Source organism: Lissotriton vulgaris, chromosome 9, assembly GCF_964263255.1.
Source record: "Lissotriton vulgaris chromosome 9, aLisVul1.2, whole genome shotgun sequence".
Classification (NCBI taxonomy): Eukaryota; Metazoa; Chordata; class Amphibia; order Caudata; family Salamandridae; genus Lissotriton; species Lissotriton vulgaris.
In genome coordinates, this window is record NC_141697.1 from 14,311,143 (window position 1) to 14,325,104 (window position 13,962).

The 13,962-nt window shown below is 50.1% G+C and overlaps 1 pseudogene; it reads left to right on the forward strand.

Moving 5' to 3' along the window:
• Positions 1-7,378, forward strand: part of LOC147689534 (uncharacterized) — a 58,836-nt pseudogene extending 51,458 nt beyond the window's left edge.
• The last annotated feature ends 6,584 nt before the right edge of the window (positions 7,379-13,962 follow it).

A 13,962-nucleotide genomic window follows, 5' to 3' on the forward strand; every position in this document is an offset into this window, starting at 1 on the left:
TGTCCAAAAAGCCGATGCTTGTAGTTTTAAGGATCGGCTCCTCGCGCATGAGCTAGAGCGGGCTGCGAGATCCCCGGTTCCTTGAACGCTGCCCGGAGCATGTTACCATATACACTAAAAGTGGAATGCGAAATACTAGCAGGTAAGTAACAAGATCCAGAGGCTTCAGGATCGCTAGGACTACACTACTGAACCCTAAGGTTAGGAGCAGGAGGCCTAGGGAGATCGGGTGCAGTGTGCACTCTCACGCGGGATGCGGGACAAAGTCTATGGAGGCTAGTATTCACAAAGTTACTGTTATCGGACGAATCCGACTAGATAGACTGAAAACGAATAAGGATCTGGACACTTAGATAGTGAACCTACGTGGGAGCACCAAAATGCTCAGGTTACCTAGCCCAAAGGCTGCGGCTGCATAGGGTTCAAAAGACGTCGGGAATCCTCGTTGAAGTCTATGGAGCCTGAAAGCAGAAGTTGCTGGCAGGCGACCAGTGAAGATGTCCGGAGTGATCCAAGCCTGGATCGATGATGGAGACGACCTGAAAGCAGAGGGGACTCAGTTCTTAATCACTAGCCAGTGATTAGGTGGGCACCAGGATGGCACCGGATGAAGTCACCTCGACCAGGTGAGTGGGCGACGCTGGACTCTGCTGTCGCTCGGACCAGGAGGCGTTGTCGGCGACCAGGCTGGAGGTGGAAGCTGTCCCACGAAGGTGTCTGCTGTCGGCGATGCTGGACCCAGGATTGGGGCAACAAACCTTGGCAAAGTCAAGCCCACGCGGTGGAGTCAAGATGGCGTCTGGAGTGGACCAGGAGGGTCCGGGGTGCTCCTCTCTTGGAAGGGAGCAAGGGCCAGTCTGGAGCAACCAGACCAGCGGTGTAATCGTCGTGGTTCGTCGTCAGGAGGGCCACTAGCCAGCAGGCAAGTGACCGGACAACGCGGTGAGCAGCAAAGAGCAGAAGGGCCCCATGCAGATCTCGTGGATGCTGAGGGGCTGGACTTCGGTGCTGGAGCTGCTCAGGGTCAGGGCTTCTCAAACCCCAAAGCACTCACTCGAGGATCCCTCGGCGGTCGTGCTGGTTAAGCGTCGTGCAGTTTTGAAGATGGCCGGTCCCTCAGGTCTCGTCACACCCACGAATCTCAGCTGGGCTGATGATGTAGGTAGAGGTCAGAGATGCCAGGGAATCCGGGTCTCGTCGAGCTGGGCAGTCTTGATCCGGAGGATGGACTTACAGCAAACCGCAATGCTTAGATGGTGCCTGCGGGTGCAGGGTGGCTACTCCTTTGCCACAAGGGAGAGTCTTCAGAAATAGTCAAGAGTCCTTTCGTGGAAAGTAGTCAAGATTCAGAAAAATCTAATTTGGGAAGGGGGCCTGCTCCTACCTTTATTCTAAAAAAAGGGGCAGGCACGCGACTAGGTCCTGCCCATGAGTGGGACCAGTAGGGGGGTGGTTACACCCCTCTCCCTTGTCCGGACTTTCCCCAGCTCAGGGGCTGGTGTGCCCCTGGAACTGGTTCAAGCCGGCAGATGCATAGTGAGCACCGGGGTGCCACTTGCAGTCACCTTCCTCTCAGCCCTGCCTACCTGGGATACACAAAACCCTGTCTGGGATGGTGCTAGCACCGCCCCTGACAGGAAACCCTTTGTCCAAGCTCTCCTCGCTGGAAGGACTCCCAGCAGCAGGAGGTCAGACTTGTGTCTGTGGTGGCAGCATCCATTTTGTAATGCTGAGGCTCGAGTTAGCTTTAACCGGGGTTCACAGTTACATACATGTCGTGTCCCTCTAGAAGGGTGTAATGCTAACCCCGTCGCCAGAATTGGCGAGGGGTTAGTATTCCAATTCGTATGACACCTTACTCGACATGTTTTGATAAAGTGATACCAAAGATAGCAAATAACCGCGAGGATTATAATGCACTTAAGAGTATATGGTACGCGTTATCATGGAACAGCTATTAGGACTTGGTTCCGCAAGCTGCAGACGGGCTCAGCTCATGCCAGAGCACCATCTCACATAATTCCAAGCACTCTGCCTTCAGGATTGTTAAGGCCTGCCATAGGAGTGACTGATAGGAATACATGTGTCAATTTTAGGGTTAGATATAGGGATACTATTGTGAGAAGTTGGCCCGATATGCAGTGTTCACTATTCTAGTGACCACTATGTATCGTTCCAAACGACCCTTATGGTGATTGGTTGTAAGTCAACCTTAGACCAGCTATCCTAGTAGCGTGGATACGAGCAGTCTTCGGGCTAAACTCTAGAGGGCGTGTTAAGCCAGCTGTTATACCATCACATACCCCTTGAACACCAAGTGAAAGGACACCACACAAGTGTTATGAAAATAAACAGTATATTTATTAGAATCACAACAGCCCTGTACTCTTTATGAGGACAGGGTACTAAGCACAGAACAAAACTCTTAGGAAAATACTTCAAGTGCACAATTAAAACAAATGCCCGAGGGCACGGAAAGTTCTAGTGGTCTCGGGCGGACCCGATAAGGCAAGTCGGAAGCGGGGGACTCGGGACCCTAGAGTAAGGAGGCTATGCAGGCACCGAAATGCCGGAGTTATCTAGCCACGAGGGCTGCGGCTGCACAAGTCTTACAGGCGTCGGGGTCTTCGCTGACGAGCCAGGAGCCGGAAGGAAGGAGTTGCTGGCCGGCGACCAGTGATGAATAGTTCGTAGAGATCCAAGCCTGGATCAGTGATCGATGATACCTGAAAGCAGAGGGGACCAAGTTCGTACTACTAGCCAGTAGTCAGAGGGTACCAGGAAGGCACCGGATGGCCGTCACCTCGACTAGGTGAGTGGGCGACGCTAGGCTCTGCAGTCTCACGGACCAGGAGGCGTTGTCGGCGACCAGGATGGAGGTGCGAGCTGTCCCACGACGGTTGATGCTGTCGGCGTTGCTGGGCCCAGGGTTGGGGCAACAAGCCTTAGCAGATTTCAGGGCCACCTGGTGGGCCTAAAATGGCGTCTTGAGTGGACCAGGAGGGTCCGGGGTGCTCCTCTCGTAAAAGGGAGCAAGGGCCGGTCGGGAGCAACCAGACCAGCAGCGTTGGTTGTCGGATGTCGTCAAGGAGATCACAAGCCAGCTGCTAGTGATCGGACAACGTGCTGAGCGGCGAGCAGAAGGGCCCCACGCAGATCGTGGAGATGCTGGGAGGCTGCACTTCGGTGCTGGAGCTGCTCAGGATCGGGGCTTCTCGGACCCCAGAGCACTCACCAGAGGATTCCCTCGGTGGTCGTGCTGGATTAAGAAAGCGTGCAGGTTTTGATGATGGCCGGTCCCTCGAGGTCTCGTCGCACCCACAGATCTCAGCTGAGCTGACGATGTGGGTAGAGGTCAGAGGTGCCAGGGAAGCCGGTTCTCGTCGAGCTGGGCCGTCGGATTCCTGAGGAAGGACTTGCAGCAAACCGCAGAGTTCTTAGATGGTGCCCGCGGATGCAGGGTGACTACTCCTTAGCCACAAGGGAGAAATCTTGAGAAGAGTCTCGAATGTCCTTTCGTAGAAAGTAGTTCTTGATTCAAAGATGATCTAATTTGGAAGGGTCCCCGCTCCGGCCTTTATCCTAAAGAAAGGGGTGGGTACATGACTAGGTCCTGCCCTAGGGGTGGGACCAGGAAGGGGGGTAGTTACACCCCTCTCCCCCTGCTGGACTTTCCCCAGGTCAGGGGCTGCGCGCCCCTGGAACTGGTTCTAGCCGGCAGATGCGTAGTGAGCACCGGGGTGCCACTCCGCAGTCACCTTCTTGCAAAGCCCTACCTACCCAGAATACACAAACCCTGTCTGGGACGGTGCGAACACCGCCCTTGACAGGAAACCCTTTGTCCAAGCTCTCCTCGCTGGAAGGACTCCCAGCAGCAGGAGGTCAGACTCGTGTCTGTGGTGGCAGCGTCCATTTTGTGGAGCTGAGGCTTCAGTTAACTTTAAACGGGGTTCACAGTTACGTACATGTCGTGTCCCTCTAGAAGGGCGGAATGCTAACCTCGTCGCCAGAATTGGTGAGGGGGCAGCATCCCGATTCGTATGACACCTTACTCGACATGTCTTGATAACGCGATACCGAAGTTACCGATATGATACGCGTTATCATGGAACAGCCATTGGGTCTTGGTTCCGCAAGCTGCAACCGGGCTCGGCTCGTGCCAGAGCCCAATTCACACGGTTCCATGCACTCTGCCTTCAGGATTGTCAAGGCCTGCCATAGGAGTGACTGATAGGAACTCGGGTGTCCATTTTAAGGTTAGGTATAGGGATACTATACCTATAGCAACGGGCGAGTACGCCACGTTGCCCCAGCTGTCGTGCAGCCAGTTTTGTCAGATTTTAGATGGCCATCCAGGGGTGGCATAATACATGCTTCAGCCCCTGGTAGGCCCTGGGTACACCTATGCCCTGAGTTACAGGGTCTGACAGGGTGGCCCAGTTCCAATTGGGTAATGCACCTAGGGTACACACAGCAATTTAGCGAGAGAACAGCTAGGCTGTGGGTCTGATTGGCAGGCCCACAGCCCGAGAAAGTCGTAAACCAGTGAAACAAAAGCAAAAAGTCTGGGTGATCATAGGATTGCAGACCCTACTCTCCTACAACTATATCTAAAGCAAAGGGTGATTACACCACCTTGCCCCAGCTGTCGTGCAGCCTGTTGTGTCAGATTTGGATGGCCAGCCAGGGGTGGCATAATACATGCTGCAGCCCCTGGTAGGCCCTGGGTAAACCTATGCCCTGGATACCTAAGGTATACTGTACAGGGACTGATAAGGTGGCCCAGTACCAATTGGTAAATGCACCTAAGGTACATGGAATCCATTTTACAGAGAGAGCAGTGGGCCTGGGGTCCTGAATAGCAGGGTCCCAGGTCAACTAAGTCGAAAAACCAGCAAATCACCAGGCAAAAAGTTGGGGGTAACCATAGTCGGATATCCACCTTCCTACACCTTCCTTATGCTCATTAACCCTCAACTGGCTGAAATGGTGAATATGGAACCAGGCACGCTTGCTAATGGCATGCTGTTGGGGGAAAAATTTGTGAAGGAGATGTGGAAATGTGTGAATACGTTTCCCGCCCTAGATAAGGCTCAAGCGAACATCCAAAAAGTTTTCCACCCTGGCCTTTTTAACAGGGCTGGGAGCTTCAGGGGTCGAGCGACCAGCCGTGGATTTAACCAGGCTTCTCAAGGCTTTCTCACAACCTGGCAGAGGTGGTGGCCAAAGTTTCAAGTTCTACCCTTCCCGCAATCACGGTGATAGGGGGCGACAACACAGGTTACAGAGGACAGAATAATTCCTCCGGAGACACCTCTTACTCAGGTAAGCTTAATGCAAATGGGGGACACCAAGGTGGGAGGTCGGATTGCTTTGTTCCACCATATGTGGGAGAGTCTCACACAAGATCCTTGGATCCTTCAGATGGTAAGGGGGTTTGAGATAGAGCTCTATGCCTCACCCCATCAGGTTCAAATTCCTCCTCCCCTACATTTTTCCCATGCAGAGATGTCTTTCATAGACGACAAAGTTCTATCATTGTTGGGAAAAGGGGCAATCATACTCACAATTCCTCATCCGATAGGGTTTGGAAGTACCATTTTTCTAGTACCAAAAAAGGACAAAGGTTTCAGACTGGTGCTCAATCTGAGGGAATTCAATTCCTGGGTAGTGTATCGCCATTTCAAAATGGAAGGCATACATCTATTGAGGGACATCCTATTGGAAAAGAATTGGATGGTGCATCTGGATTTGAAAGACACGTACCTGGCGGTGCCTATTTTTCCTCCTCATCGGAGGTTCCTTCAATTCCAATGGAGAGCCCTGTGGTTTGAATTTTCGGCCATGCCCTTTGGCCTTTCGTCCGCCCCTTGGTATTTCACCAAGTTACTAAAGCCCGTGGTTCTCTATCTGAGAGAACAAGGGGTAAGACTCATAATTTATTTGGACGATATTCTGATTATGGCTTAGAATACAGACACAGTTCTTCTTCATCTGAACTGGACGGTCCAACTGTTACAAGACTTGGGATTTTTCATCATCGCGCAGCAGTCTATTCTGACTCCAAAGCAGTCGATGGAATTCTTGGGGTTTCAGGTAGACTCGATGGTGGCTCAATTACTATTACCATTGAGGAAGAGCGTAGCTATCAAGAAGGAGTTGAGGAGAGCGCTTGCCTCTCCGACTATATCCTTGAGGACGTTGGCCAGATTGGTGAGGCTCCCGGCTGCATCAATCCAGGCAATCTTCCCAGGGCCCTTACATAACAGGGCGCTTCAGCGTTTGAAGATTCTACATTTGCGCAAGGGTCTGGGTTATGCAGAGCAGATGTCGATCTCCAGCAAGGCACGGACCGAGATGATTTGGTGGCTGGAACACATGGATGCTTGGAATGGCATGGGCATTTTCGCAGCCAGTCCGGAGATAGTCATAGAATCTGATGCCAGCAGATGGGGCTGGGGGGCCCGCTGCGGCTCAGTGGAGACTGGGGGGCGGTGGTCCCGGGAGGAACTGGAACTCCATATCAATTGCCTGGAGCTTCTTGCGGGCTCGTTTGTGATTCGGACACTCTCCCCTCAACGAGCGAGTTGCTGTATTCTACTGTGGATGGACAATGTGTCAGTGTATCGATACATCAATCGTCTGGGGGGCACGAGTTCTCGTCTTCTGGTAGAGATAGCCAAGGACTTTTGGCATCATTGCCTGACCCATCATATATTGGTGACGGCGGAATATATTCCGGGTTCTTTCAATGTGGTGGTGGATTGGACTCATGTTTTCTGAGGGATGCCAGCGATTGGAGACAGCATACCGGGGTATTCAAGCAGTTGAACAACAAATAGGGTCCATGTTCAGTGGACCTATTTGCGTCCAGGCTCAACGCACAACTTCCTCGGTTCTACAGTTGGCGTCCAGACCCTCGGGCGATCTGCTCAGATGCATTTCTCCAGTCATGTATGATGGGCATTCTATATGCATTTCCACCTTTCGCCATGATTCCGAGAGTATTGGCGCAGCTCCGTTGACAGAAGGAGGAGGCGATACTAATCACACCGTGTTGGAGCGCGCAAGCGTGGTTTCCAGTGACGCTAACATTGTCATGCGCACCTCCGGTACAACTACGGTCGTTTCCCGAATTTCTGGAGGACACTCTGGGGTTGCCTCATCCACTGGTAATACAGGGCCTCTTATCTCTCATGGCGTGGAGACTTTCAGGCAACGATGGCAAGTGCCTGGAGTTTCACAGGAGACTCTCTTTTTTTATCACAATCATGGGCACCTGCTACGCACAAGCGATAGGAGTCAGCTTGGCGTAGATGGGTTAGTTGGTGTTCTGAACGGCAAACAGATCCCGTGGGATCCGGTGTCCATCTTATAGTTAATTTCCTTTCGGAACACGCCAGTTCAGGGATAGCATATTGGACAATGAACAATTTTCGTTCAGCGATTTCGGCGGGTCATCCTCATGTGGATGGTAAACCGGTGGGGGAACATCCCCTGGTGTGGTCAGGGGTATTTGGTTGGTTAACCCCCCGGAACCCAAGTACTCTGTTTTATGGGATGTTAATGTGGTTTTAGGTTTCCTCAAAAATTGGCCGACCAATGAGGGATTATCACGTAAACAATTATCAGCAAAACTTATGATGCTATTATGTCTGCTGTCATGCAGATGAGTCTCGGATGTGCGAGCTTTGGATATAGCAGGTAGAGTGTTTACTCCTTCTGGAGTCTCTTTCACGCTTTCCAAGAGGACAAAACACATTCTCAATGTATTTCATACCCTGCTTTTCCTCATCATACCAAGTTATGTGTGGTCCAATGTTTAAAATATTATGAGGATTGTACTAGAGAGTTCAGAAATGATGTTTCAGGGCAATTGTTAATTTCACTTCAGACACCTTTCCGCCCAGTCACTGCAGCGACTTCAGCCAGATGGGTTCCTTGGTTATTGAGACTTGCAGGTGTTGATACTGCCATGCTTGGCGCACATTCAGTTAGAGGAGCGATGGCTTCCAAGGCCTTTTATATGGGCTCTCGTTTACAAGATATTATGACGGTGGCAGACTGGTCCTCTGACTCAACGTTTAAGACATTTTATCATACACCGATTGTTGATGTGGCTTCGATGGTTATGGAGCAACTTTAAACTATCATAATCGGAGCCTCCGTGGACTGCCATAGAATTAAAAAAGTTCTAGCCGATGCAACAAGAATTCTCAATTCTATTAAGGACACGGAGGCGAGGATTATCCCACCCAGGTAACATGATGATGGTATTCTATGTGATAGATTGTTCATTGCAAGATTTGTGATATGTTTCATGTATAGTTCATGGTGATGATGAACAATAGTTACTTACCTGTAATCTGTGGTTCTCCAGTATTGGTGTCTTTCATAGATTCACATGCCTGAATCATTCCCCGTCGTCGGAGTGGGAGTCCCACGGTACATAAAATAGCAATAATATGCCATAATTATACAGTAAATACCATTAGAATAAACCAGGAAGTAAAGTAGCCAAGCTACAGTAGGAAAAAAACTTCCACATCTATGACTATCATAGTCATTTTGTATAGTCCAAACTACAGCCAATCAGGCGCCAGCACCCACCAGAATGTTCTCCCCAGAGGCTCAGGCTCTCAGATTTTCTCGCAAGGAGTGAAGGTAACCCAAAATAGCCTAACAGAGCCTCTGAGGGGAGGTGGGCGGGTTGCATGTGAATCTATGAAAGACACCAATACTGGAGAACCACAGATTACAGGTAAGTAACTATTGTTCTTCTCCAGTATTAGGGGTGTCTTTCATAGATTCACATGCCTGAATCAGAGTAGCTAGCAGTACATCCCTGTCAGGCAGATAAGCATGTTTGTCCAGCTTGCCAGTGAATAGTACCTAAAACAGTATTATAGAATATACACATATTGTTTACGTATAGTAGAATACAGTTCTGCAAGCAAATGTAACAAACATAGCATAAACAGAGCCTGACAGTAAAAAAGGAGGTGGGAAACAGAGGCTCACCTTATTTGAAAAGGTTCCGCAGGACTGCTCGGCCCACAGACGTATCTGCTTCGCTGGCTGTCTCCAGACAGTAATGCTTTGTAAATGTATGGCGACTAGCCCAAGTAGCCGCTCTGCAAATTTGCTGAATTGGAACTCCAGCAAACAAAGCCGTTGATGAAGATATTGCTCTTGTGGAATGAGCTCTAGGAGCTGTTTGCAGTGGTCGTCCCGCTTGCGTATGGCAAAAGGCAATGGCAGACGAAATCCATCTTGCAATTGTCTGTTTAGAGACTGCCTGCCCCTTACGAATAGTCCCATAAGTGATGAACAGCTGATTGGAAGAGCGCAAGGCGGATGTTCTCTGCAGATAGAATTTAAGACATCTCTTGACATCCAAGGTATGCAATGCTTTTTCTGCTTGTGATTGCGGATTAGGAAAGTATGTTTTTAGAATTATAGGTTCATTGAGGTGGAATTCCAAGGGTACCATGGGAATGTACTTTGGATTAGTGCGGAGCACCACAGAGTCGCTTGTAAATTGTAGAAAAGGCTGTTGAATTGTAAAGGCCTGGAGGTCACTGACTCTTCTGGCGGATGTCAATGCCAGTAACAATGCCACTTTCCACGAGAGATATTTGAGGTCAGCTTTGTGAATGGGTTCGAAAGGATGACGCATAAGTTGTGCCAAGACCACATTGAGATGCCACATCGGTGGAGGTCGACGTATCGGAGGGAACATCCTAAAGAGTCCCTTGAAGAATTGTTGTACAATCCTAGCCGAGTACAAGGAAGCAGTACCGTCTTGCCGATATCTGGATATCGCTGCCAGGAACACCTTTAAAGTTGCGTGAGAGAGACCTAATTTTGCCAAATGTAGGAAGAACGGTAGAATCTCTTCCGGTGTTGCTGAAAACGGATGAATTCCGTTTGCCTGACACCAAATGCAAAAACGTCTCCATTTGAGACTGTAGGTCCTTATTGTGGACGGTGCCCTCGCCTTGGCCAGTACCTCTTTGCATTCTTCTGGGATGTTCAAGTGGGCGAACTCCCGGTATTCAGGCGCCAGGCTGCTAATTTCAGAGATGCTGGATCTGGGTGACAGACCTGACCGTCCTGCATACTGAGAAGGTTCGGGACTGGATCTAATTGAATTGGTTTGCACTCTGATAGTAGGAGGAGTTCCGTGAACCAATATTGGCGCGGCCATCTGGGTGCAATCAGGATTAGTCTGCACGGTTCCTTCTTCGCTTTCCGCAGAACTCTGGGTACAAGAGGGATTGGTGGAAATGCGTACGCATAACTTAGGGACCAGTCCAGAGAAAACGCATTCCCCTGAGAGTCCTTTTGGGGATGCCAGCTTGCAAAGAGCTTGCATTTGCTGTTGGTCTTTGTAGCAAATAGATCTATGTCTGGGCGACCCCATAGTCGAAAGATGTGCTCCACCGTCTGTTGATGAAGCTCCCACTCGTGAGTGGAGACCTTCGTTCTGCTGAGTGTGTCTGCCAAGACATTCTCTATACCTGGAACGTGCACCGCTTGAAGATGTACATCGTGTTCCAAAGCCCACGTCCACAACTCCTGGGCTTCCTGGGAGAGGAGGAGAGATCGAGTTCCCCCTTGTTTGTTGACGTAGTGCATGCTTGTTGTGTTGTCGGTCTTTATCAACACATTTGAACCTTGAATGACTGCATGAAACGCCTTGAGCGCCAGGAAAATGGCTCTCAGCTCCAAGCGGTTTATGTGCCAACGCTGTTGCAGGGCAGTCCACTTGCCACTGATAGTGAGGCCCTGAAGGTGCGCCCCCCAGCCCTCGAGAGAGGCATCCGTCGTGATGGTGAGGCTTGGTGGCTCTTGGAGAAATGCACACCCCTTCTGAAGATGTCGTTTTTGCACCCACCATCTTAAAGAGTTTTGCATTGTCGGTGTGATCCTGATCATATCCTCGAACGTTCCTGAGACCTGTAGCCACTGCTGGGTCAGTTCTTCCTGTAGGGGCCTCATTCTGAGGCGACAGTTCGGTAGCAATGGGATGCAAGAAGAGACCATCCCCAGAAAGGATTTGAATATCCGAACAGAAACTGACTTTTTTGACAACAGTTTCTGTGCCATGTCCTTTATCCTGAGTTGCCTTTCCTCCGAGACAAAGGCCCGAAGTCTCTGAGTGTCCAAAGTTGCTCCCAAGAAAGCTTGTCTTTGTGACGGTTCCAGTTTGGATTTTTCGTGGTTGATGGAGAGGCCCAGGGACTTGAACAGGTGTAGGCATTGTTGCAGATGCGAATGAACGACTGCTCGAGAACTGGCCTTTATAAGGCAGTCGTCTAAGTATGGGAATATTTGGATTCCCTGTAGCCGGAGATGCGCCGCCACCGGAGCCAGAACCTTGGTGAAAACTCTCGGCGCCGATCGTAGTCCAAAAGGAAGAACCTTGAATTGGTAATCCCTGCCAGCCACCCTGAAGCGCAGGAACTTTCTGTGACGAGGTAGAATTGGAATATGGAAATACGCATCCTGGAGATCTAATGTGACCATGTGATCCCCTGCTGCCAAAAGAGGCAATATATCCTGGAGCGATAACATTCTGAATGTCAATTTTCTCAAGTACTTGTTCAGAGCGCGAAGATCTAGAATCGGGCGCCACTCTCCATTCTTTTTCTTTATCAGAAAGAATCTGGAGTAAAACCCCATTCCTTTCATCTTTTGAGGCACGCTCTCGATCGCTCCCTTCTGCATCATTATTCTGATTTGAGCAAATAATTCCTTCAGGTGAGCTGGGGGGGGGTCCTTTTGGAGAAACGTTTGGAGGAAATTTCTCGAATTCTAGGGCATGACCCCTGGACACTAGGTCTAGGACCCATTTGTCTGATGTTATTGACTGCCAACTTGAGTAAAATTTGGATATTCGCCCTCCAATTTTTTCTTTTGAATAAGGCAGCGGTGGCGGCAGGTGAAAAATGTCATTGTCTTTTATCCTTTCCACGGTAATTTGCTTTACCCTTGTTTTGGGGATAGGAAGGCTTTCTTTGGTTGTAAGACTGATAGCGTTGAGTCTGGTATCTTTGATTATTTTGTCTGTAAGAGGATTGCTGGCCATATCCACCTCTGGTAGAGGACATTCCCCGTCCTCTCGCTCCTCGAAAGGGCGGCTTTCGAAATTGAGGAGACACTAAGGATTTCGCAGTTTCAGAATCCTTCTTTATAGTTTGTAAGGCTTCCTCCACCTGAGGTCCAAACAGATATTCACCATCATATGGCAAATCCAGCACTTTATGTTGGACTTCTTGCCTAAAAGAAGTAGATCGCAACCAACCTTGCCTGCGAAGAACCGCAGCTCCTGCCAGCTGCCGAAAACCTGTTGAGGCTACATCCACAGCTGAGTCAATAATCTCCTCCGAGATTCTTTGGCCTTCATGAAGTATCTTGAGCGCCTCAGCTTTTGAAGGTTCAGGTAGAAGATCCAGATACGGAGCGATATCAGACCACATTTGTCGGTCATATCTTCCTAAGATGGCCAATGAATTTGCCGCTCGAACTGTTGTCGCCGCCATTGTAGATACGCGTTTTCCTATAGAATCCAAGCGTTTGCCATCCCTATCAGGCGGGGCTGTCAGCGGGGATGAGGGATTCCTAGCCCTCTTTTGTGCTGCCTGAATTATTACAGAGTCCAGTTTTGGCTGTCCTATAAGGCATGCTGGAGATTTGTCTGGTGCCCTGTACTTCTTTTCTAAACGTGGTAGGACTGGAGGAATGGACGCCGGCGTTGCCATGACCTTAATCCCCTCCTGCCAGATGAAATCAATAATGGGAATTGACTTAATCTGTTTCCTTGGTTGATCTTTAAAGTCATAAAGAAAACAGTCTTGCTCCTTATGCTCCATCTCTATATGGAAACGTTTAGTGGCACGATCCATCAAGAGATGGAAGCTAACCACATCCACCGGCGGAGAAATTGAAACTGCTTGGCGCGAAGGGGAAGGTGTGTGCTCCTGATCTCCATCCCACTCCGACTCATCTTGAACTTCACCTTCCTCCCTTTGTTCTTCCTCCTCAGAAGACAGAGGATCGACTCCTTCCGCCTGTACCTGTGAAGCAGGTGACGTTGGAACTACTGGCTGCAAACTTGGTATCGGAACCTCAGTGCTAGGAGTAGTTGGCTCTGAGCACGGTGTTTCTGAAGGTGGAAACCTTCTGTAGTAATCGTCCAACATGTATTGAAGATTGGACAGTAAAGCCATAGGCACTTGTGTGAGAGGCAAGGAATTCACCTGGGACGGCATTTGCACCGATGGAGGATCATCCTCCTGATCATCCTCTTTTAACCGGATATTCAATTCAGAAGGACTTGTAGCCGCTCCAAACGCCTGATCTGTCTCTTCCTCACTATCCGAATCCAATAGACGGTCAGGAACTTGCGTCATCGGTTTTGGTGTGAAGAAAACCCTAGACGGAGACCATACTTGCAACGCGGTACAGGATGAGAATTGCGGCGTCGATGGCGCGTTTTCCATTGTGCCAGTGGTCGATAACATAGACTCCTTTGAAACCGTCGACGACAGGATGGATTTCGTAGACGGTATGTCCCTTGTCGGTGGTATGTCCTTCGTCGACGGTATGTCCTTCGTCGACGGTATACCCCTCGTCGACGGTACGCCCATCGTCGACGGTATGCCCTTCGTCGACGGTTTTTTCTCCGTCGACGGCACGCTCCTCGTCGACGGTATGCTTTTCGTCGACGGTACGCTCTTCGTCGACGGGTCTGCCGTCGACGACTGGATGGACGTCGTCGACGGAACGGTCCTCGTCGACGGGATTTTCGTCGTCGACGAGGAGGTCTTCGTTGACGGGAAGATCGTCGTCGATGTAATTACCTTCGTCGGTGGCAGCGCCGTCGACGATGCTGTCGCTGCCGGTTTTCTCGACGACGGCAAGGCTTTCAGACTCGACTTCGACGAGGAATCGACG